At 39.5% G+C, this 23,717-nt stretch overlaps 1 protein-coding gene across 1 annotated transcript in view; it reads right to left on the bottom strand.

The window, feature by feature from the left end:
• The window catches only part of SPATA13 (spermatogenesis associated 13), a 151,838-nt gene extending 131,889 nt beyond the window's left edge, over positions 1-19,949 (bottom strand). The window contains exon 1 of the mRNA XM_027835109.1: positions 19,769-19,949. The gene's annotated coding sequence lies outside the window, so the exon portion shown is untranslated. The remainder of the gene's footprint in view (positions 1-19,768) is intronic.
• Between the last annotated feature and the right edge of the window lie 3,768 nt (positions 19,950-23,717).

The raw sequence follows: 23,717 nt of genomic DNA, 5'->3' as shown, positions 1-23,717 counted from the left end.
CAGACTCCAGTTAGAGGCAGCTAGGTGGCATAGTGGCTGGAGTGCTGGGCCTAGGGTGAGGAAGACCTGAATTCAAATCCAGTTTCAGATACTTGCTAGCTGAATGACCCTGGCCAAGTCACTTACCCTCTGTTTGCCTCAGTTTCTTCAACTATAAAATAGGGATGATAATGGCACCTATCTCTCAGGGTTGTAGTGAGGGTTAAATGAAATAATATTTTAAAAACACTTAGCACTGTGTCTGGCACAGATATATATAGGTACTATATAAATGCTATTAGTATTATTTAGCTAGCATTATATAAATGCCTATTATATAGAAGACACTGTGTTGGGATAGATTTGACAAATTCAGTAAGTATTCATTTTCAAGTGCCAGAGGAACAGTAAGGATCAAGCAAGTCAGTTGGAAATTTGGGACCTGAAAGGTATTCTAAAAATTTCTAGCCAAAGTAAATGTGAGGTTTAAATAGCAAAATGTAAAAAATCTACTTAGAGTCAAGTCAAGGTGACAGGTGTTCATTAAGTGCTTACTATATGCCAGGCACTGTGCTAAGGGCTGGAGGCACTTCAAGAGTTCTTTAAAGAAAAGTAGAATTTACAGCACTGAAATCCAATCCTACCTAAGTAGCAGTAACAGAAGTGGCAACTAAGACATGTAATTGATATACTTTTTGTTGGTGGGACAATGGACAACCTGGAAAATAGCTTGGGCTTATCAAATCTGTGCATGAGAGAAAAAAAAAAACAGATGAAATGTGTTAAAAGAATGACAATTTCCATCCAAAACATTAAAGTTAAACTTAACAGTGAGGTGAGTAGGCTTGGTTGAGAGTCATATTTGGGGACCAAGCCAATGTCCAGTGTGTTTAAACTGTCCTTGGACTTCTTTAGTTCAATTAATCAACCAAACTGGGTTTCCTGGGAAAATAACATGTTTGTGTGATCTGAAGAACAGATATCAAAGGGAAACGGTGATGTCATGGAGAGATACTGAAGCAACAAATTAATGTGTACTTTATATGGTAAACCTGACTTGCAGGCACCCTTTATGCCTGGAGATTACCGGATTCTGTTATCCAGAGTCAGAGGCTTTAGAAGTAGAAGTGAACATAGAGGGCAGCTACTGTAAATTCTCACCTCTCCTTTGACATTGAAGAAACTACAACGCTCAGAGCAATTAGGATTTGCCCAAGTCATACCAGTATTAAGTAACAGAGAAAGCATTCAGACTGGAATATGAACCCAGAACACTTCCTAGTATAATACTAACTTTTTGATCTTTTATCAGTAAAACCTGATAAACATGGACATTGGTGGGGTTTTTTTTGCTAAGTGAAAATAAAGTCTCTTTATTATTGACTCTTGATCACCATAGTTTTCATTTCAACATGACTTCTACATGTATACATTTCCCATTAAGCAATACAGGTAGCTAGAAAGTGATGTGTAAATCTAATTTTTGCACATCAAATTTTCAGTGAACTGAGGACACTGCTCCTTAGAGGAGATATGATTACCCTTTTGAAGCACCGACAGTCACCTCCTCAATGATCTGTCTTTTAGGTTGTGATTTTATATATTGTGTTGAGAAATAAGAACTATACCAATTCTTTTTTGATTTCTACTTAATCCATCATAAGGTCCCAAGGAATATGCCTATTTCAGCAAATATTTTCAAGTATTTAGAAACTAAAATTAGTATGCTTCTTAAGGGGCAGCTGGGTGACACAGTGGATAGAGTGCCAGGCCTGGAGTCAGGAAGACTCATCTTTCAGAGTTCAAATCTGGCCTCAAATACATACTAGCTGTATGACCCTGGGCAAGTCACTTAACCTTCTTTGCCTCAGTTTCCTCATCTGTCAAATGAGCTAGAGAAGGAAATGGCAAACCAGTATCTTCTCCAAGAAAACCCCAAATGGGGTCATGAGGAGTTGACACAACCAAAACAACTGAACAACAACAAAAGGTTTCTTAAAATAATATATTCAGCTGTGTGACCCTGGGCAAGTCACTTAACCCCAATTGCCTAAAAAAAATAAAATAAAATAAAATATTCTCCTCTGACTGGATTCACTGTCAAGCCCTCTAGTAATCACCATTTTTTTTTTTTGGTGAGGCAATCGGGGGGTTAAGTGACTTGTCCTAAGTCACACAGCTAGTAAGTATTATGTAAGTCTGAGGCCCGATTTGAACTCAGGTCCTTCTGACTCCAGGACTGGTGCTCCATCCACTGAGCAACCCAGCTACTCAGTTAGTAATCACCTTTTAAAGCAGCCATTTTTGTTTCTTGTCAGAGAAGCTGAAATTGTGCTTTAAAATGAATAAATAATTCAATTAATCTAGGTTCTTTTTATCAGTAATCCATTACTATGCTTTAGGACTAATTAAACTAATGCTTGAATAATTATTTACCTGATAAACTTCAAGATAATTAGTATATTAAATACTCAACAACAATCATAAAAATAATTTAGACAATATTAAACTGGTTTTTCCCCCTACACTGGACAGACCTATGGTTCAATGGATCTCCCCCTTATTTGTAAGGGAAAAAAATTCCTTTTCTTCACTTTCTAGGTCTAAGAATACCAAGCCTTCTTCATAATGCAATCCCTTACTACAGTAAACTTCTAATCCCTCCTCTCCAGTCAGCCAACTAAGGCCTTCTCTTGATATTTCTCATGTCCGATGTGGATCCTTTTATTAACAGTATACCAGCCAATGAAAACAGTGTGCCGTACCATCCCTCATTTCCCTAGCTTCATCTCTTCAAAAAACAACAGCTTTTCATATGAACTGATGCAAAGTAATCAGAACCAAGAAAAACAACATACACAATCACCACAATGATGCAAATAGAAAGAACTCCAACAACAAAACAATAAAAAAGAATGCTTATGAAATTATAATGACCAAGCTAGACCCCAAAGAAGAGATAATTTGATATACTCTCCCTTTTTTGCAGAGATGTGGGAATATGGGTGTGGAACATTATATATAAAAATGTCAGATTTGGTTGATGTGTTGGGTTAGTTTTGCTGAACTGCCTTTCCCTCACCCCCCTCTTTTTTTTTTTTTTTTTTTAAGGCAATTGGGGTTAAGTAACTTGCCCAGGGTCATATAGCTACTAAGTGTTATGTGTCTGAGGCCACATTTGAACTCAGGTCCTCCTGACTTAGGGCCAGTGCTCTATTCACTGCGCCACTTTGCTGCCCCCACCCCCCTCTTTTTTCATCCTTAATTGTAAAGGATGACTGTTAGGGGGAGTATATATATGGAGAAATTGAGGCAATATGAAATCAAAAGCACGAGTCTAAAGTCCTCACACCTCCTTCACCACTTCTTCCTTTTAGTTGGGGCTTATCTTCATGTATTTGGTCTTTTGATGGGAGCTCAAGACTCTCCTAACGTTTTTTCTTGTGTATTCAAACCTGCTAGAGGCCGGTGGTAATTATTAGACCTGCTTTATGATAGGAGAACTGGAAATACCGAGAAGATAAGTGACTTTCTCATATCAGCAGGAGAGCCAGGGACAGAAGCCAGGATGTCTGACTTCCCCAATAGACTGCCCTTTCCTACAATCAGTGAGCACCCACGGGCTGTTTCTAATTATCAGCACTTTGCACCTTTTTCCAGCAAAGCACTCTTTGTACTTCATCCTTACAACCCTCCCGTTGCTACCACTTGCTGTGCAGCCAGCAAAACGGTAGGATATGCATCTTATTATGTGTTATAAAAATGATATGTGATAAAGCTCAGGTTAGAGCCTATCTATCCTCACTCCCCTCTCCCCATCTCAGACAGAAGCAGCAGGTGCTGCTGCAGTTTCAAAATTGAGGCCATTATAAAGTTGGTTTATGAAATTTTCTTTAAAAATACAAAATGTCAAAATTGAAAGACTTTAAGAGATTACTTTGTCCAATGCTATCATTTTACAAATGAGAGAACTGAGGCTCAGGAAGGGGGAGTGACTTGCCAGAGATCAGATAGCTAGTTAATTGTAAAGACAGGCCTAGAACCTCCGACCCTAATGATAGTTTCCTTGTGTTATAACCTGTCTTTAACTCTACTGCTAATGACTATGTAAATGCCTTTTATGTTCCTTAGTGCCATGGGCAGGAGATTAGGACCATTAAGGCAGCTAGATGAGGGTGAGAAATTATTCTTGCCTTACGTTTTGTCAAGTTGCCTCAAAAATTTGGTACTGACTAGAAGCATCCGCAATTAATAGAAACAACCATTTAAAATATGCTTCCAGATTTAGATCAATACAGAACAAATCCAGAGTTCTGATCACCAAATATGCCATTCACCTCCTGACAGAAAAGCGACAGACTCAAGATGCATAGTAAAAACATTACTGTATCTATAGAATTTGTTTTGCTTGATTTGTTGCTGTTCATTCATTTCAGTCCTGTCTAATTCTTTGTGACTCCATTTGGGATCTTCTTGGCAGAGATACTGGAGTGGTTTGCCATTTCTTTCTCCAAATCATTTTACAGAAGAGGAAACTGAAACAAACAGGATTAAGTGACTTGCCCAGGATCATAGAGCTACTAAGTGTCTGAAACTGAATTTGAACTCAGATCTTTCAGATTCCAGGCCCCACTCTATCTACTGCATCACCTAACTACTTGCTTGACTAGGTTTACAGAGTTTCGTTTTTCTTTTGTTTTAATCTGGGAGGAATGGGGGGGGGAGTACTCAGCTAAAAATTAAAGAAAATTAAAAGGTCATTGAAACTTTTTTTTTTTAACTAAAGAGATGAGAAGAGAAGGAAGGTCAGAAAGAAGTGCAAGTCAATGAGGACAGCTTTGAAAGTTACCTGTTGGATTTATTATATATTTTAAAAGAAAAGCTAGTTGTAACAGTTTCATGCACAATACTCTTTTTTCTGTTCTATTATATATATGGAAATGCTTGTTTTAGTTTGTGTTTGTTAAGTTCAGAATCTTAAGGAAATAATATTTCAAAAAAAAAAAAAAAGAAAGAAGCTTCCAGACAATTTCATCCAGAATCCAAACAGTCATCAGTTCATATAATGAAGGGAAAGACTCAATTGCCCCCTTGGGGTGTTTATAACTGGTCACATAATCATGAAGCTTTCTGCAAAATCCATTGCTAAACTACTAAAGCATCTTCTCCTTCAGCAATTAAACAAAAACCACACTCTTCTGTTTAGAAGAAACAGTGAGCTCTGGGTTTAAAGGATTTCTTTTATCCTCTCTTAACAGTGATTAAAGTGTTTCCCAAATCCTTTTGCTTGACATGGAAGTAAAAACCAGAGAGATACAGTTGTTCCCATTTAGCATTACAAGGGCCCAGGAACCCTCTTGCTGGACCAGGTCTTGTTTGCACAATGTCCTTTTTTCCCCAAGCTGATCTGCACAGATACCTACTATCTTCCTTTCAGGAAAGCAATCTACTTAGCATAAAATTTTCTTTACAATACTCACTCCCTAGGCAACAGAGAGGCACTGTGTGGAGGGATGGAACTTGACATTTGATAGCTCTTAAAATTTCTGCAAAGACAACTTTCTAGGAAAATCTAGAAAACTTGTTACTTTCCCTGTCTCCCAATAAAGTTTCTTCTTCCTTTCTGCACAGATTTCTAATTCCAGAAGCAAGTGAAAAAGGAGAGCTAGTTAGTTGCACAGAATTACACAAAGAAAGCTACTTTAACCTGTCTTTCAGGAGTCACCAAAAATGTGGTCATCTAGTTATGGTACCCCTTGCCCTGCCCCTCTGTCAGCATCATCATAAACTAAAATATGGAGTGACAGAACTACTAGTCTGTCCCCCTTATATCAGAACTATCTCTGTTGCTATCAGCTGATGAAATTCAACAAGCATTGTCTACTTTGTTGGAAGCACTGGGGATACAGGCAAAAATGAAATTGTGATTGCCCCAAAGACACGGACAATCTGCTGGAATGTTCCTGTGCCAGTTTATATTACTCAATTAGTTTGGCTAGCTTGGGGCAGGGGGGAGGACTGAAAGGGTCACTTTATAGATTAGGAAAAAACGGATTCTTGACTGCTACTACTTAGAGGAAGGTATTCCAATCAGCACATAAGATACACAGTATCTCAACAATCGCTTGCTGAATCAGATGTAAGGCATTTTCCAAGCAAAGAATTTTGTATCCTTGGTCCTAAATAGAAATATGAAATATACATGTGGCTTACATTCACATAAGCCATATGGCAGCAGGGCAGGTATCGATTACCTTGTATAATTCACCAACTGCAGGCTTTTACTGCCTTAGGAGAAGTGAGGACTTCAGGAGACTACAGGATTTAGTGCTAGCTGCGTAACCCTGGGCAAGTCACTTAACTGCCGCCTGCCTCAGTTTCCTCATCTATAAAATGGGACTAATACTACCTAACTCCTAGGGTTGTTGTGAGGATAAAATGAACTAATATGTGTAAAGCACTTTGCAAACCTTAAAATGCTATATAAGTGTTAGCTATTATTATTAATAAAGATATGTCTCCCTGCCTCTTATCGGCCATTAGAAGGCATAAAGTTGTTTGGGTTTTTTTTTTTTGAAGGGTATGTTTTCTCATTCTCAATGCTGCTTGATTTATTTCCAGGTATATTATTTTTGATTAGCACTTACTTACTTTTCAAGTGAAACTGGTAGACTACTGTATAAACCGGGCATGATATCCTCTTCGTCTATATACGCATCAATCAACAAACATTAATTGAGTGTTTAGTATGCTATCATGCTAAAGCACTGCAGATACAAAGACAAAAATGATATAATCCCTACCCTCGAGGAGCTTGCATTTTAATGGGGGTAACAACTTGAGCATATAGACAGAATATGTACATAATACATGCATGGTATTTGGGGAGGGGTAGGTAAGGCACTAGCACCTGGGGAAGATGTCAGGAAAGACCATGTAGAAGATAGTACTTGCCTGAATCTTGAAAGAAACCAGACTGTTCAAGAGGTGGAGGTGAGAAAGAAAAGCATTCCAGGCATGGGTGGGGGGAGGGGGTCAACCAGCACAAAGGCAAAGAGACAGGAGAGCTTTCTAGGTGATGATTTCTTTCTTCATCACCACAGAAATGCAGCACACAAGTCCAAGAACCCACAAAGAAAAAATATGAGAGGAGCAAGCCCTCTATTGTGGGATGTGATAAAGAGATTGAAAGCGAGCCTGTGATGTTAAAAATTTTTTTTTTTAATGGCAAAATGAGATAACTTATGAGTGTGGGGACCACAGATTAAGTTTGGGAAAATCAAAAGTTAAATTTAGCCCCTGAAGCCTCTAAAGATCATGCAATGTATCAGTTCAAAGCATGGTGCATGCAACTTTCCAGTCTACCCTTTAAATTAGTTGATTCCTTTCAGAATAAAATATGTTTTCCCTTTTTAAAAACATTTTTCTACTTGTGAAACATAACTGGTTTCAGAATTTCTGAAGCTTCAGGCATTAATGTGACTATTTTTCCCTTTTCCTTCAAGAGAAGTAGGGAGGGATGTTATTTCAGAAACATTCATGGAACATTTGAGCAAGAACAATTCCCTGAATGGCTGTATTTCTAAACCTATTCAGTTTATACCCTCCCATGGGTAACATGAGTAATGGGGGTAAGGCAATACAATAGCAGCCAGTCTTTATGATAATACTAGCTACTTGTACTTTGGACATACAAAAGGATTCCTAATGGTACATTTTAGTTTAGTAATTGGGAGGCAAAATACATATACTATATTCATTCTTTCAAGCTTTCAGTATATATTTAAATGTACTAGAGAAAATCAGATAGTGAAAATTATTTTTAGTGAAAAAAAACCCAAAAACTCGCTTTTTCTTCTCTGGGGAAAAACAATCAACTAGTCTATTAATTTAATGCACATCTCATTAAAAAAAAACTGGCTGTACAATTAATTTGATCATACTAATGTCTGGCTCCTGTAGAAAAGAAAGTATGAAATCTACAGATAAAAAAATTGATGTCATAATTTCCCTACAGTTTTAAAAAATGCAAAAGGCCTATGTTGTTCTAAATTAGATAACTCTAAGAGTCCCACATTCACTGAATTTTGAAAACTCAAGTATGAATGTTATTCAGAATCATTGTTGAATGGTGTTTGAGTTAACAAATCTCTGTTGGGCTAAAATATGGCCCCTAAATGTGAATGCAATAAATTTTCTTCATTTTATTAGACCTTATACCACAGTCCTCCTCTGATGTCTCTTTAGGGCATGGAAGTGACCCTGGAATCTCAGAAGATTGTCAAAAGCAAAGTAAAGGTTTGGCAGAGTCTGAAGACCTGGAAAGGCTTCAAGAATGAGCCCAGCAATGGACAGCATGCCTGCTGTCCAAAAGACCAGCCTAACTGATAGTGTAGCATAGTGGAAAGAGTTCTGGATATGAAATCAGAGTCCCTGAGTTCAGATCTCAGCTCTGCCATTTAATAGTGGTGTGACCCTGTACAAACTATTTAAATTTTCTAGGCTTTAGTTTCCTCATTTGTAAAACAGTCCCACCAGGCTAGGGCACCTCTTTATTCCCTTCCAGTTCCAAATCCATGAGAATGTCAACGAAGAGAAGCTCATCATAAGACTTGTGACAAAATGATGAAAGATTTGGTTTTTGTTTTTAGCCACAACAAATTAGTAGACCGTCTACTATGTGACAAAAGGGTTATAAGCTGCATTGGTGGAGGGATTACCCACACCAACAAAATTAATAATTCTCAAGTATAAAGTATGTTATTAGAAGCTACCTAATGATAAGAAATAAAACAAGGTACACAAAGATTTTTTTACTATAAAAACTCTTTAAAAAAATTAGCTGGAAAAAAGTTTAATGACATCAACATTCTAGAAGATTTATCCATTGCTTGAGACAAACCTTATCTCTATATTCTAGACTTTATGTGTATGTGTACATTCTAGAAAATGAGCATTCAAGGTCACTATGATTCAAGAAGAGACTTTCTGACTACAAGAAAATACAGATTCTAAATCACCTTACAGCAAAGATTACCATTATCTATTTCCTTGTTTATTTTAAGGTTTGGTTTTATGCAGAAAGGCTGGAAAGGTTGAGAATATGATATTGGACGTTGCCTCTATTCTCTGATTATAGTATTACGTTTTACATGCTCTCTAAACTCTAAGACAACATTGGGCTTATTATTGTGTTTCACATGTCTCATCCAGGAATATGGGATCACCAAGTGGTCAAAACTCAGCCAGTCCAACAACATAGAAATGAGGTGGAAAACTTGGGTGACTGGAAAGATGGTGATGACCTCAAAAGAAATAGAGGAATCTGGAGGGCAAGATGCATTCATTGGAAAGAGGCAAAGATAGGTTCAATTTTGGACATGCTGTGTTTAAGATGCCCATAGGACAGCATCAAACAATGCAATGTGGCTAGGGACTTCTAGCACACAAATCAATTCAGTATGTACTGGGTCATGGTAACCCTCTTTTGAGTCATGAGGAAAAGACACGGCACTACATAAAACCACAGGTTCCATAAGCAGTTGCAGTACTTACATCAACAGAATCTACAAATTCAATATACACTCATTTACAGGACAAGGAAGCACACCCTGGAAAGACTACCAGCTGTAATTAAGGTCCTTAAGTATTGATTAAAGTGAAAAACTATTGAATTTGCAGAATCCAAAATTGGAAGAAATCTCTGAGGTCATCTAGTATTCTAGTCTAATCCAGATCTAAACAGGAATCCCCTCTACATTTCCTAAAATGAAAGGAGACTTCTCACTCTCTCCATTTTACAAAATAACAAAATCATAGAGACAATCAAAGAATGTTGAAACTAAACAACAAACAAAACAAACAAAAAATTTTAGAGGTCACATAGTCCCCATTTGACAGACAGGGAAACTGAGATTCAAACAGGTTAAGTAATTTGCCCAAGGTCATACTGGTAAAAAGTAGAAAAGTGAAAATCAGAACCTAGATTTCCTGACTCCCAACAACAAAGAACTTTCTACAGCATTTCTTTTGTGCTGGTAGTCCCCTATGCCTAGATGTTCTTCTTCCCTTCCGCCTCTTAGAATCTCTAGCTAACTTCAATACTCAGATCAAGAGTCACTAGGGGCCTTTCCTGGCCCCTCCAGCTACTAGAGGCTTCCCTTCTGAGGTTACCAATCCATTTACCCTGTGTATCTAGCATTCACCTATTTATTTACATGTTGTCTCCTCAGTTAAAATGTGAGTTTCTTGAGGGAAAGGATCTACTCTGTCTTTCTCTATATACCTAGCACCTACCATCAGACCTGACACACGGTAAGAACTTAATAAAAGTTTGTTGACTGACTGGCTGACACAGATATTCAATAAAGGAACCAGGATCAGAACTTGGGCCATTTGACTTCATTAGAAAATTCAAATTTTCTGGACCTCCCCCTGCTTTTCCGCAGGACCCAGGTGAAAGGTGAAACAGAGGGAAACTCTTTGGGGTCTGGACAGGTTTGGAACCTCAGTATTAGGTCTCCTAAGTTTAAAACTTCCATATTCTCGATGATTTCTCACTTTCGCTCATCCCAATATCCAATCACACGCCAAATCTTTTCATTTCCACTTCTAGGATATCTTTTGTATTCAACTCCTCTCCACTCACACAGCTATTTCAGGTGCTTGTCCCCTCTCTCCCGGATGACCATCCTCTCTCCTCTCTCTCGTAGATGACCACAGCTTGCCTCCTAATTAGTCTCTGCCTCAAGTCTCTTTCCAGGCAAATCCATATTCTACACTGGTATCAATGTGATTCTCCTTAATCACAGATGTGATCATGTCACCTCTCTTTTCAACAAAACTCCAGTGGCTCTCTGTTACAACTGAGGCAAAATACAAACTTCTGTTTAGCTTTTAAAGATGATCACAACCTATCTTTCTACCCTAATTAGACAGTATTTCCTCTCCTGCACACTGAGATTCAGCCAAGCTAGTGTTCTCTCTTTTTCTTACACACAACATTCCATTTCCAGGTTTCACGCCTTCGTCCTGTCTACCACTCATGCCTGACGTGAATTTCTTCCTTATCTCCATGTCAGAACCCTTCTGTTCCTTCAAAATACAGCTGAAGCACTACCTTCTACATGAAACCATTCCTGAGACCCACAACTGCCTGGGCCCTTCCTCCTAAACTCCCCTGTATTTATTTACTTTATATTTACTTATATTTCTTCTCATCATATTTCTTCTGCATATATTTGATGTACTTGTCTTCCTCTATAGAATATAAACTCCTTACAATTAGGATTATTTCATTCTTTGTATTTGAATCCCTAGTACCTACCACAGTTCCTGGCACACAGTAGGCATTTTTAAAAATGCTATAAAGCTTGGCCCCAAAAATCAATTATGCAAAGACAACTCCCCTCATTCCTTTGCATAGGTGGAAGAGCCACAGGTATGAAACGTTACATAGAATGTCAAATTTTTTTCAATGCAGTGATTGAGATACTTTTTTCTCTTTTTTTCCTATTTAAAAAAAATCTTTCATTCTAAGAGATGGTTATCTAGAAGGATAGAAGGAAGGGGTAAAGGGGAAAATCAGGCAATGTAAAAAAATATATCAATTAAAATTTATTTAAAAGCATAACTTTGTTGATTGATTTTTCTCTACAAGGTGCTTTTTTCCAAGTTGTCTCCTAGTTTCAGGATTACAGGCCAGTGAATTAGGGAACACATAATATTGTCCCCTGAGAGTAAGCACTACTTTCACACACACACACACACACACACACACACACACACACACACCTGCCCCTCACCCCGTGGTTCCTTCTCTGAAAGCATCTCCCTATCTACTGCTTTGAAACTTTCCCATCCTACCTTCCATCAAAACACTGTCTGATTTGTGTCCTCTCAAGACCTTGTCCTTTCAAAGTGACTTGAGGTTCCTCATACCACACACCCTCCAATAGCAACCAGTGCTTTGCTACTTGGCACCTTTAGTCATGCCATTCTCTAACTCTAAAATGCCTTCTGTCCTCCACACCACGACCACCAGGTCTGCCTGTTAATATCCACCCAATCTTTCAAGGCCCTACTCAAATGCTTCCTCCTTCATGAAGTCTTCCCATTATGTCCTCAGCTAGAAGTGATCCTTCCTTCCTAAAAACTCAGCTATTGCTTCTTAGACACTGCTATACAGTTATCCCTTCTGCATCTTGACTTTCCCCATCACAGTATATCATGGGTCAGCATAAGAAATTAAATGGGAATTTTTAGGGAGTTTTGTGGAAGCTGCAGATGACACAAAGCCTACGACCAAATACTTAACCCAAATTTTACAATAAGGTATTGTAAACACCCCATAAAAGAAAAAGAAAAAATTCAAACTTCTCCTCTGGTATGAAGGGAGGGTCAAAAAATTTTATACAGATTTTCCAGATTGTGGAGGCACTGTGTCCCTAACTCATGTATGTCCACTTCCCTAGAAGACTTTAAATGCAAATAATCAATTAACAAGAACGCATTCAATGCCTGCAATATGGCAGGTGCTGTGCTAAGCTTCAGGAATACAAAGACCAAAGTGAAACATTCCTTGCTTAAGGAGTTTATAATCCAACTATGGGAGGTTACATGTACATATATAAGGACAAATAAAATATGTATTTGGTACATATCCTGTATATATTTATCCATGAATATGCATGTCCCTAGAATGTGAGCTCTTTGTAGGCAGCAACTGTCTCACTTTAGTATTTATATCTCAACCTTGCTGACTCTTTCTCCCCAAGTGCTTAGCACAGGGCCCTGCACATAGTAGATAGACCCCAACAGATTATTAACGAATGAATGAATGACGACAACTAGCTCCTGAAAGAAAGACAGCTGCACCTGTGTGTTAATGGTACTGATGAGTTCATGGGCAAGGTTAACTCTTCCTCTTATCTCTCCCAAGAAAGATGTATATATATTAACCATAAATCTAACCCAAAGAAGTGATCTTAATGACTGAAAATTTCAGTCCACATAAAAAAGGATTTTGATTGTTAGGCTAGTGGGGAATGAATTTGGGGGGGGGGTTAGGATCTTATGACACCATTGAAATTATAGCAGGTGTGCAACCATTTGCTTGATCATAATCATTTTCAAAACACAAGCCTACAAAACACCTTCACAACAACCCTATGAAATAATGTACTATTGCCATTTTGCAGATGAAAATGAAGTTCAAATTAATAACTACACTGTCCAAGGTTATACAACTAGTAAATATTGAGGCTGGCACATGAATTAAGCGTCCTGACTCCAAGTCCAGTGCTATCCAGTTTCTGTACTTTATTAATTCACTTCACCACAGGCCTATCTAGCTTCAGGCTACAAAGGTTTCTATAACTAGAAGTTTATAGAGGCCCAGAACAAGGGAGAAGAGTTTTCTTTGACTTAGGTTTATAGAGTCATTGAATGTTAAAACTGAAAGAAACCTTTAGTCAAGTCCAGTTTACCACAGGAGAAATGTAAAAACGGAATCCAAGGAAGGAGAAGGGGGCAGCATTGAAGATTCAGACCTACATCAGGGTTCTGGGTCTGCCATTTAGTAGCTAGGCAGCTTTGTGTAAGTCATGGCTACCATTTGTAAGTGAAGGTGTAGGGCTGGAGGGTGCTTTCAGGTCTGACCATCTTTAAATCCTGCATGTGACTTCAGCATGCTTCACATATATGCACGCTCATTTAAATGCATAGGAATTTAGGATCTAGAATGTAAAGGGGCCATAAATAATAATAGCTCACATTTCATATAATACTTGAACGTTTGCAAAGTACTTTACAATGTTATCTCATTTTATCCTCACAGGATTCCTGGTAGGTGCTATTATCATTTACATTTCACAGATGAAAGAACTGAAGCAGACAGAGAGGTTAAGTGACTTGCCCAGGGTCACATAACTTAGTGTTTGGGCTCACATTTGAACTCAAGTCTTCCTGACTTCAGGTCTAGTACTCTATCTACTATGCCACCTAACTTCTAAGGACATCTAGTCAAACTTCATTTTACAGCTGAGGAAATTGAGGCTCAAAGAGATGAAGTGACTGGCTCAAACGACTAAGAGACCTAGAATTTGAAGTGAAATCCTTTTACTCCAAATTCATGTTCTTTCCACAATAATAGCTAGCATTTATATAGTGCCTTAAAGTTGGAGCGCAAGTTTGCATTAAAGTTTACAAATATTATCTCATTTGATCCTTTGATCCTTACAACAACCCTGAAAGTAGGAAGTAGTATGACCCCCATTTAACAGATGAAGGAAAACTGAGACTGCACTTAAATGACTTGTCCATGGTCACACAGCTCAGAGGCATCCAAGGCAGTATCTGAACTCAGGCCCTCCTGACTTCCTATCTCTCCTTGGCATCAGTTTATCAGTATAGACTGGTACAGAATCCATTTTTTTCATTCTGTTCCTTTACTGCCTCAAGCATCTTCTGGGCCACAAAGTCTAAGTGAGTTGTTCATACCTCAGGCACAACTTTGTGATAGAGGAGGAAATGGACTAGACCCCTGACCTATATGCTTAAAGTTTATTCATTTTCATCAATATCCAAATCAAATGAATGTTTGAGGATAAAGCAGAAGCACAACCTCCAATGTTTTAACAGGCTGTCGTTTTTTGGGGGATGTTTTTTGGTGAGGCAAATGGGGTTAAGTGACTTGCCCAGGGTCACACAGCTAGTAAGTGTTAAGTGTCTGAGGCTGGAGAGGTCAAATTTGAACTCAGGTCCTCCTGACTCCGAGGCCAGAGCTTTATCCACTAATGATTTAATTTTGTTTTTTTTTTTCAGTCAAAGACAAGGTTTATTAAAGATCCACCATATTATCCAGACTCTTAAGGAATCTGAGATTTTTTTTTAAGGCAATTAGGGTTAAGTGACTTGCCCAGGGTCACACAGCTAGTAAGTGTCGAGTGTTTGTCGAGAGGCTGGATTTGAACTCAGGTCCTCCTGACTTCAGGACCAGTGCTCTATCCACTGTACCACCTAGCCACCCCACAAGCTGTTGTTTTACTAAGGAGCTCAGCATAAAGGAGCTATATCGATCCCCCCAAAATGAAGAAGTACAAATCAAATTCTCCACATCACTTATTTTAAAATCAAGGTTTATCAGTGTGTATGTGTGCATGTATGTATATACATACAAGTGTGTATACATAAACACATACATATGTGTAGGTATATATGCATATTATATAAATATATGCTATCTACAGAAAGCAATATAAAATTATCCTTTTCCCTTTTTATGATATCTTTTTTCTTTCTAGAGCATTTTGCTCCTGCAATTTTGTGTTCCTGTGTCTGAAGATTTGTCTCAAGAAGTGCTCCTAAGGGTAGCTAGGTGGCGCAGTGGATAGAGCACTGGCCCTGAAGTCAGGAGGACCTGAGTTCAAATCCGGCCTCAGACCAAACACTTGACACTAGCTGTGTGACCTTGGGCAAGTCACTTAACCTCAACTGCCTAAAATTAAAAAATGAAAACATTAAAAAAAAGAAAAGAAGTGCTCCTAAAAACAATGTTGTGTTTTTGTCTGTTTTTTTAACCTAGAGAAAGACACCAAAAAAAATCTTTCAACTAAATGAATCCTTGAAGTAAAAGTTTTTCTTTCTCATATGTCACAAAGTGAACATATTGAATTTCAAGGTTAAAGTAATGGGCTGGGGAACATTTTTCAACCTACTATGGATGGCAGAGTGAAGTAACGGAATGAACATTAAACTGGGAGTCAGGAAGGCCAGGTTTCAAATCCTGCGTTAGACTCTTTCTAGCTGTATGACCCTGGGTGAGTCACTTAGTCTCTCTGTGATCTCAGTTTCCTCATCTGTAGAAGGGGTTAGACCTGATGGCCTTTAAAGATCCTTTCCAGCTCTAAATCTGACAAGGGAGCTAGTGGATACAGCAGTGAACCTGGAGTTAGGAAGACCTGAATTCAAATTATGCCTTAGATGCTTACTAGTTGTGTGACCCTCAGCAAATCACTTAACTATCCTGAGCCTCAGTTTCCCCATCTGTAAAATGAGATAATAACAGCATTTACTTCCCAGGGTTGTTGTGAGGATCAAATGATGTGCAAAATGCTTTGCAAACCCTAAAATGTTTATAACAGCTAGCTATTGTTATTGTTATCTTAGGACTCCTAAAGTCTTAGGGCTATTGGAGGCCCCAGTAGTCACTTAGTACAAAATGGAAATCACATGCCACCTAATTACTAGGGCTTAATAGAAAATGCTAGCATTCTCCAAAACAAACAAATGACTATTAAAGCACCAGTTTCTGGACTCAAACTATGATTTCAATATATAAAGTTCCCTTTGAAAAAAGTTCCTCTACCAATGTTGTTGTTGTTCAGTTATGTCCAATTTTTCTTGACCCCATTTGGGGTTTTCTTGGCAAAGATACTGCAGTGGTTTGCCATTTCCTTCTCCAGCTCATTTTACAGATGGGGAAACTGAGGCAAACAGGGCTAAATGACCTGCTAGGGGTCACAGAGCTAGGAAGGGTCTGAGGCTGGATTAGAACTCAGGATGAGGAGTCTTCCTGACTTGGGCCCAGAACTCTACTCACTGCCCATCCCTCTACCAATGCAGAGCAGCAATTGCTTTGTAACTTATAATCTTCAAGTTGCTTGGGGCACCATTGAGAGTTTAAGTGACCGGTTACCCTGCCTATATGTATGATAAACAGAACTTAAATTCAGGCCTTCTTGACCCTGAAGTTAGTTCTCTGTCCATTACCCTAGGCTGCCTCTTAAAAGCTATAATTTCTTTGTTCAGTTACCATAGCCAGTTCCTCCAAAGAGTCTCTCTAACCCAGTAAAGCCCAATACAGAGCTGTCTCTCTCTTTTGTTTCCTGTGGCCAGAAGGGGCAATATTGTCCATGAGAGAGTAGCAGATAACTGAAAATTTTGATTAATTGATAAGTCAGTTTAGCCTGTGCCCCCTGGGGCTTTCTGGAGATACCACGAGTTAGGATTTCTCCACTCCCAGGAAAGTGCTTAATGCATGTTATCTCCCAGAAATCCCAGTGGAAGCTGAGACCTCGGAGATTTCAAATAAGAGAACTAAAAGAGGAGGGCAAATCACTGATTAGTTAAAACTGTGGTAAACAGCAAGTAATCTTTCTGGGGGGGTGGGGGTGGGGGTGGGGGTGGGGGGAGGACTGTTGCATAGCAAAGCTGAATTTTAGCTCTCCCCAACCTAAACAATTCTAAGCTATGGAAGAAAGATGCTACATAAAAATGAAAAAAAAAAAATGCTTGTGCAGTACAGTAGGGGGCCTGATAGCCACACTACTATTGCGAATAAATACTCTAGGCTGCTTTTCTTTCTTTTTTTTTCTTTTTTTTTTAAGTGTGTTCTGTTTTAAACAGCATTTTCAAAATCCCTAAATGGTATCTAGAGGAAAATAGGTGATTGACTGGAAAGGGGTTAGTGAGAGCCAGGAATCTAGGATACGTGGGAGAGAACAGAGAGAAGGAAAAAGTAGAAGAAGAAAAAAAACCAGGAGGGAAAATATTGAAACAAGGTATGGTTCAGGATAAAGCAACGGGCTGATCAGGTTAAAGGAATACATGGGAGGAGTAAGCAAAAAAGATGAAAGGGACTGGGGGGGAGTTGGTTTGGGAAGCGGTAATTGGGGTGGAGGAGGAAACAGAGAAACCAGGGTGTAAGTAGCAGGACCAAAGAACAATTAAACTGGGGACAAGAGGGAAGGATGTCAAAGGCAATAAATAGGAAATTGATTGAAAATGGAAACACTTTTTATAGAGGGGCAGTTACAGAAAGATGTAAGAGGAACAAGTACTAAGACTGATAAGAGTGGCCACAGGGGAGACAACACTCTTCTTGGGAGGGAAGGGGAGAGAAGGAAGATAGAACAGAGAAGGGAACAGCCCAGCACACTCAGGGGGTACTTAATTAAAAGGGAAGAGGGTGGAGCACAATGTAATGGGAATGTCTGAAAGACAGCAGTGGGGGCAGCAGAGGGGAACTGACTATAGGATGGAAGAGCAATGGGGACAGATTTTGTGTCTGGAATAAAGGGAGTGCAACAGAATTAGGTGAAGTGCCAAGGAAGAATAGGAGAAAATAGTGAGCAGAGTAAAGGACAAGGGTATGAATGTGAGCAATTCAAGTAGTGGAAAGTTTATAAGTTCCGGAAAAAGTAGAAAATAAATTCAAATTTTTATCATCATCATCCCATTGCTGGAAGTGCAGTAGAGTGTTTAGAGAGCCCTGGAGTCAGGATGACCTGTGTTCCAGTCCTGTTTCTGACTCATACCGGTTGTGTGACCTTGGGCAAACTATTTAATTTCTCAGTGTCTTCAGGAAACTCTAAGACTGGAAGTCACAGAGCAGGTGCCCATCTACATTGGTAGAAGGAGTTCTTTACCTGATGAAATCACTCGTACTATTTTTTAAATCATTTTATTAAAACACTCAAAGGGTCAGTGACTTCATCAAAGTATTCTCTTCCACCAAATCGGATGCAATCAAGGGAAGGAGTTGCTTAAAGCATCTTGTAACCTTAGAAAGTCAATCTCTCTAGGCCTCAATTTCCTCATCTGTAAAATGAGGGGATTGGGCTACATAGCCACTCCCTCCAGCTCTGGAGATTATGATTTTATAGTTTCAAGTCCGCACAGCTGGTGAGCTTGAGAGGCAGGCTTTGAACTCAATTCTTCCTGACTCCAAACCCATTATTATTATTGTGTTAAAAACTAACCCCAACCAGCAAGGTTTTTATTTTGTTTTTGTTCTGGGCACAGTCCCAGGCGATTTAACTTTGCACAGTCAAGTGGCTGCTCAGCCAGCAGATCACCTGAAGTCCCCCTGACCTTGGCGGCAATGGTAAGCTCGATATTTTCCTTGGGGTTATATAGAAATCTTCCCATCTCACACGGAAAAACTGGACTAACTTCACCAGCTTAGTTTCTTCAGATATCAGAAAGAGTATGTCCCCGTTTCCCTTACTTTCTCCTGAAATTGGAACCTTACCAGAGTCTGGAGGAGGGGGGAGGGGGGAGGGGGTATTGCCTTTAGAAGCCAAGCTCTCCCACGTCCTACCCAGTATCTCCGGGTAATGACACCGCTGAGGTCCCCCGCATAGGGGGAGGCCCGCCTGACCCCAGTTATTCAGTAAGTGGTCTGCCTCTACTCCCAGTTTCCCACCACTGAGAAGACAAAGAAGAGAAAAGCAGCCGCAGCTAGTGAAAGCTGGAGAGAAGTTTTCATGCTGCCCCAGGCGGCACCCCAGGCCGGAGGAAGTTTCTGGATGGCCAGACACTTGAATGGGGGAGTGAAGTTTTATCACAATCGCTAAGCAATCAACCACGTCCCAGAGCCAGCCAAAAAGCTTCACAGCACATCAAACAAATTCGGTCCCGGCTTTGGCAAGACTTTTCTAGCGGCGAGCGGGAAAAAGGGAGAAGCAAACGCTGCACACAGTATAGAGGTGGAAAGCGCCTGCCTAACAAACAGGTGGTCAAGAGGACCAGACAGCACCTTGGAAGCTGCCAGAGGGGTGGAGCATCTCCATTATCCTTCGATCTAAACCGTCTTAATTCTCCTTGGTCACTCAGCTCTTCCAATCAGAGTCCATATTTTACTGAGACTAAGTGAAAGTGGATGAATGCGCAAGGGGGGGTAGGCACCAAGGCTTCAATTAGAGCCACACAAACACAGCCTGGTTATGTCAGTTCACTGGAAACGAGAGGAACGGGGATGAATTATTCATTCTTAGTTCAACCTTACCTCTTCGCAGAACCCCCAAAGAACCTTCCACCCGCGCACACACACCAGGGGACGATCTTAGAGTTTAAATTCAGTGACAGTTTCTAAAAGGCAGAAAATCTCCAAGAGGTTCCATGCCAGCCGAATGCACGCACCGGCGCTGCCGCGGCTTTCAGGAGTTTCCCCTCCCGAGACCGAGTGGAGGACGATCACTCAGGGTTTCCAAAGCAATGCTGCAAGCTGAATGCTGGGCGGCCGACGAGGCCCAGCGCCCTCGCACCAATCAGGGGCCTCAGAGCCTCCCACCGCCGGCCAGGGGGCGGGGCGGCTGCCTAAGAAAGAGCCGGGCCAAGCGGGAGGGAGAAGAAACTAGCAGCCTTCAGTTTTGGTGGCCCCCGCGCTCTCCGCAGCGCAACGCGCCGGCCGCAGGGAGGAGAAAAGAAGCCAGCCTCCCCGGTTGACATAGTAACCGCCCCTAACTTTTCACCCGAGCAACTCTTCTGGGTGGGGGTTGAGGGGGGAGTTCACTCCAGGCCAAGGCAGCACAGCCAGGCTTTCGCTTGGCTTTGGCTGTTGGCAGCTGGGGAAAAGGAAAGGGTGGGTAGGTTTAAATCTACTGATTTTCCCGAAGGCCAAGGACCGCGTCTTGTTTGGAGTATTTCTCTGATCCAAAGTTAAAGGGCTCCCGAGTCTTCTCTGTGATAGGCAATGGCAAAACACATTGTGTGCACATGCACATTTATGCATACAAACAGACATATACATATTATAACACACATAAATCCAAATGTGCATATGCATGTGTACATGCATTTATATACATGTATAATATATATTTAAATAATTTATTCACGTATATAAATGTAGTATATATAGACGTTTGTTCTGTGTATTCGCATGTGTACATACAGATAAATGTATGTATATAGATAAATATATCCATCTTTTTATATCTATCTATATCTATAGAGATAAAGGTAAACAGATACAGAGACAGAGTCCAAATGAGAAACATAGGCTAAGCAAAATGTTCTGTACCAGAAATCTCTATAGTTCACAATATTATGTCTTGGCTACACAAATTCCAGTGAGTCTAATCAGCAAACATTTATTACCTACTAAAGGCCAGGTACTGTGCCCGGCATTGGGGATACACAAGCGAAAAAAAGGAAGAAGAAGAAGAAGAAACAGACCCTACCCTCAAGGAGTTTCATTATCTGGAAGAAAACAGCATTTACATAAATTTATACAAAATATGTACATGGTATATTTTGGGGATAGAGGGCAACAGCAGTTGGGGAAGAAGTCAGGAAGGAATCATGTAGAAGGTGTCTGAAAGAAGGCCTAAAATAAAAAAGTATATTATACATTCATACATACATATATGAAGCTGGTGGAGAGTATTCTAATTTATCTAAAAGTTTAACATGAATAATAAAAATTAAGAATATAACATATACAGACCATGTCTTCAAATACCTATTTTGGTACACACTTTGAACTTTTAAAAATTATTTCTACATGACAATCTACTGAGTTTTAAACAATCATTGAAATCTTAATTGTTTATAATTGTAACAATCTTTAGAATCTTTATTGATTTTTTTTTAAATATAAAAATCCAGATTCATTTCTTTCCAGGGCTGCTCTCTCTGACTTTAAAGAGTACTTGGGAGCCATGATCAATCCCTCTAGTAGAGAGTAAACTCCAAAGAGCTGATTCCCCTGTCTCATTTGTCTTTTTTTTCTATCCTAGTGCCTAGCACAGTACACCATGGACATACCACTGGAGGAAATTAATCTTATCAATCTTGACATTTTTCACTATAAACAAAACCAGAAGACGAAAGTAATTTATAACTCCATGGAAGAATGGCTTACTGTCCAATAAAGGAGTTGTTACCCAATGGGCAATGGAGAGGCATCTGGAGTCTATGAGCAAGTTGCATGTTAGAGACATGTGAACAGGTGCATACTACAAATAAGGAATTTCACAAATTTCACAAAAGTTCATCAGAGAACTGTGTGAAAAGGGTGGTCACAGAGTAAGAGTGAGGGACTGCTGAGGGGCAGCCCATGTGTACCAACAGGTTGGTGGACTCTCTGTCATAGGTTTGTGAGAGGAATGGATGAAACTTGCACAGCACAGATAGGCATGTATGACATTAGACAAATCACTTCATCTCTATAAGCCTCAGTTTCTTTATCTGTAAAATGATAGCTTCTAAAGCCCTTTCCAGTGACAGCTAGGTGGCACAGTGGATGAAGTCAGGGGGACCTGAGTTCAAATCCGACCTCAGACCAAACACTTGACACTTACTAGCTGTGTGACCCTGGGCAAGTCATTTAACCTCAATTGCCTAAAAAAAATAAAATAAAATAAAGTCCTTTCCAGGTCTGTATTTGATCTGATGATGGTTTGTGACCTGTATTATTGGAGAGACCACCACATAACACAAGTCCATTGGAGTACTGGTGCTGGGTAATATGAATACTTAACATTGCCCTTACTGACTTTGTGGCTGTTTGCCTGTACAGTGGTAGGATTATTGGAATAAGAGTCAAGACAGTTCAATTATAGTCTATGTTTAACTATCATCCAGCTGTGTCACCTTAGATAAGTTACACCAAATATTAATACTTCACTATAAAACAAAAGAAGTTAACTAAATGATTCCTAGGGTCCTTCCATATCTAATATTCTATAGTGATTATTTCTGGGTGAGATTTGAAGAACTACTCTTGAATAAGAACAACAACTAAATCCTGAACACCTATAACTTGAAGAAACTGACCTCTCCCTTCTTCACTAACCCATTAGTTTGTCAGCCAGGACTCAAAGAGACTGTTAGAACTCAGAAAGATCCTAAAAATCTTTTAGTCCAGGAGTTCCTAACCTTTATGCCATCATGCTCCCCATTGGTGGAATCTATAGATTCCCTTCCCAGGATAATGTTTTAAAATATAAATAATAAAATGCAGGAAATGCTAGTTTTCAGTCACAGATTAATGCAAATAAGGATATAAATTTTTTCCCATCCAAGTTCACAGACACCCTGAAATCTAAGAACAGATCTTTTTGGGGGTCTAAGAACCCAGGCTTAGAACCAACCAATCTAATCCAACTGATTAACTTCATAGATAAAGAAACAACCTTCTAACAAACTTAAGACATGCAATGTTGCCCCCACTGCCAGAAATAATACAATGCAATTCAATACAGACAATATTTATGAAGCCCTTACTATGTTCTGAGTGCCAAATGTTAGAGAGGGTACGAAGCTTAGGATAATTCTTGCCCACTATGAGTTTAGTAGGGAAACAACAGATAGCTACAATAGAGAGAATAAATATGTGCCTTACTGAGTTAAAACAAAGTTGCATGAAGCTTAAACGAAGAGATAGTTTCTAACTATTAGCATCCCAGGAAGGCTTCATGGGTGTCTTTTAAATTTGACTTTTAAGGATAGACTTAAAACTAGGCAGAGAGAGGGAGGGAAGGCATTTGAGAAATAGGGAACAGCCTGAGCAAGGGGATGGAGGTGTAGGGACGGAGGTGTAAGAATGCAGGCCTGCATTGTGTTTGGGAAGATTTGGAGGAGGGGGAAGAAAGAACAGTTCAGTTTAGCTAGAGAATACATTTGGTGGAGGTGAGTATTAATGTGATATGAGTCTGGAAAAGTAGGGTGATATCAGATTTTAAAAAGCCTTGAATGCCAGGCAAAGAGGTTTGAACTTTACTAAGTAGGCAGGAGGTAACTGAGTAGAGAAGGGATATAGTCAGATTTGTGTATGAAAGATTATTCTGGCAGAAATGTAAAGGAGGACTTGGATTGAGGAGAGAAAAGAGACAGGAATGCCTTTTAGAAGGCTATTGGAAAGACTATAAGACTATACTATAGAATCAACCTAACTTGGAAACCAACTGGATATGATAGGTAAAGAAGACTCGTGTCAACAAGCATTTATT

Source organism: Vombatus ursinus, unplaced genomic scaffold, assembly GCF_900497805.2.
Source record: "Vombatus ursinus unplaced genomic scaffold, bare-nosed wombat genome assembly UNPS02014813.1, whole genome shotgun sequence".
Lineage (NCBI taxonomy): Eukaryota > Metazoa > Chordata > Mammalia > Diprotodontia > Vombatidae > Vombatus > Vombatus ursinus.
The sequence above is the reverse complement of the archived record's forward strand: the minus strand, read 5'-3'. Positions and strand labels throughout refer to the sequence as shown.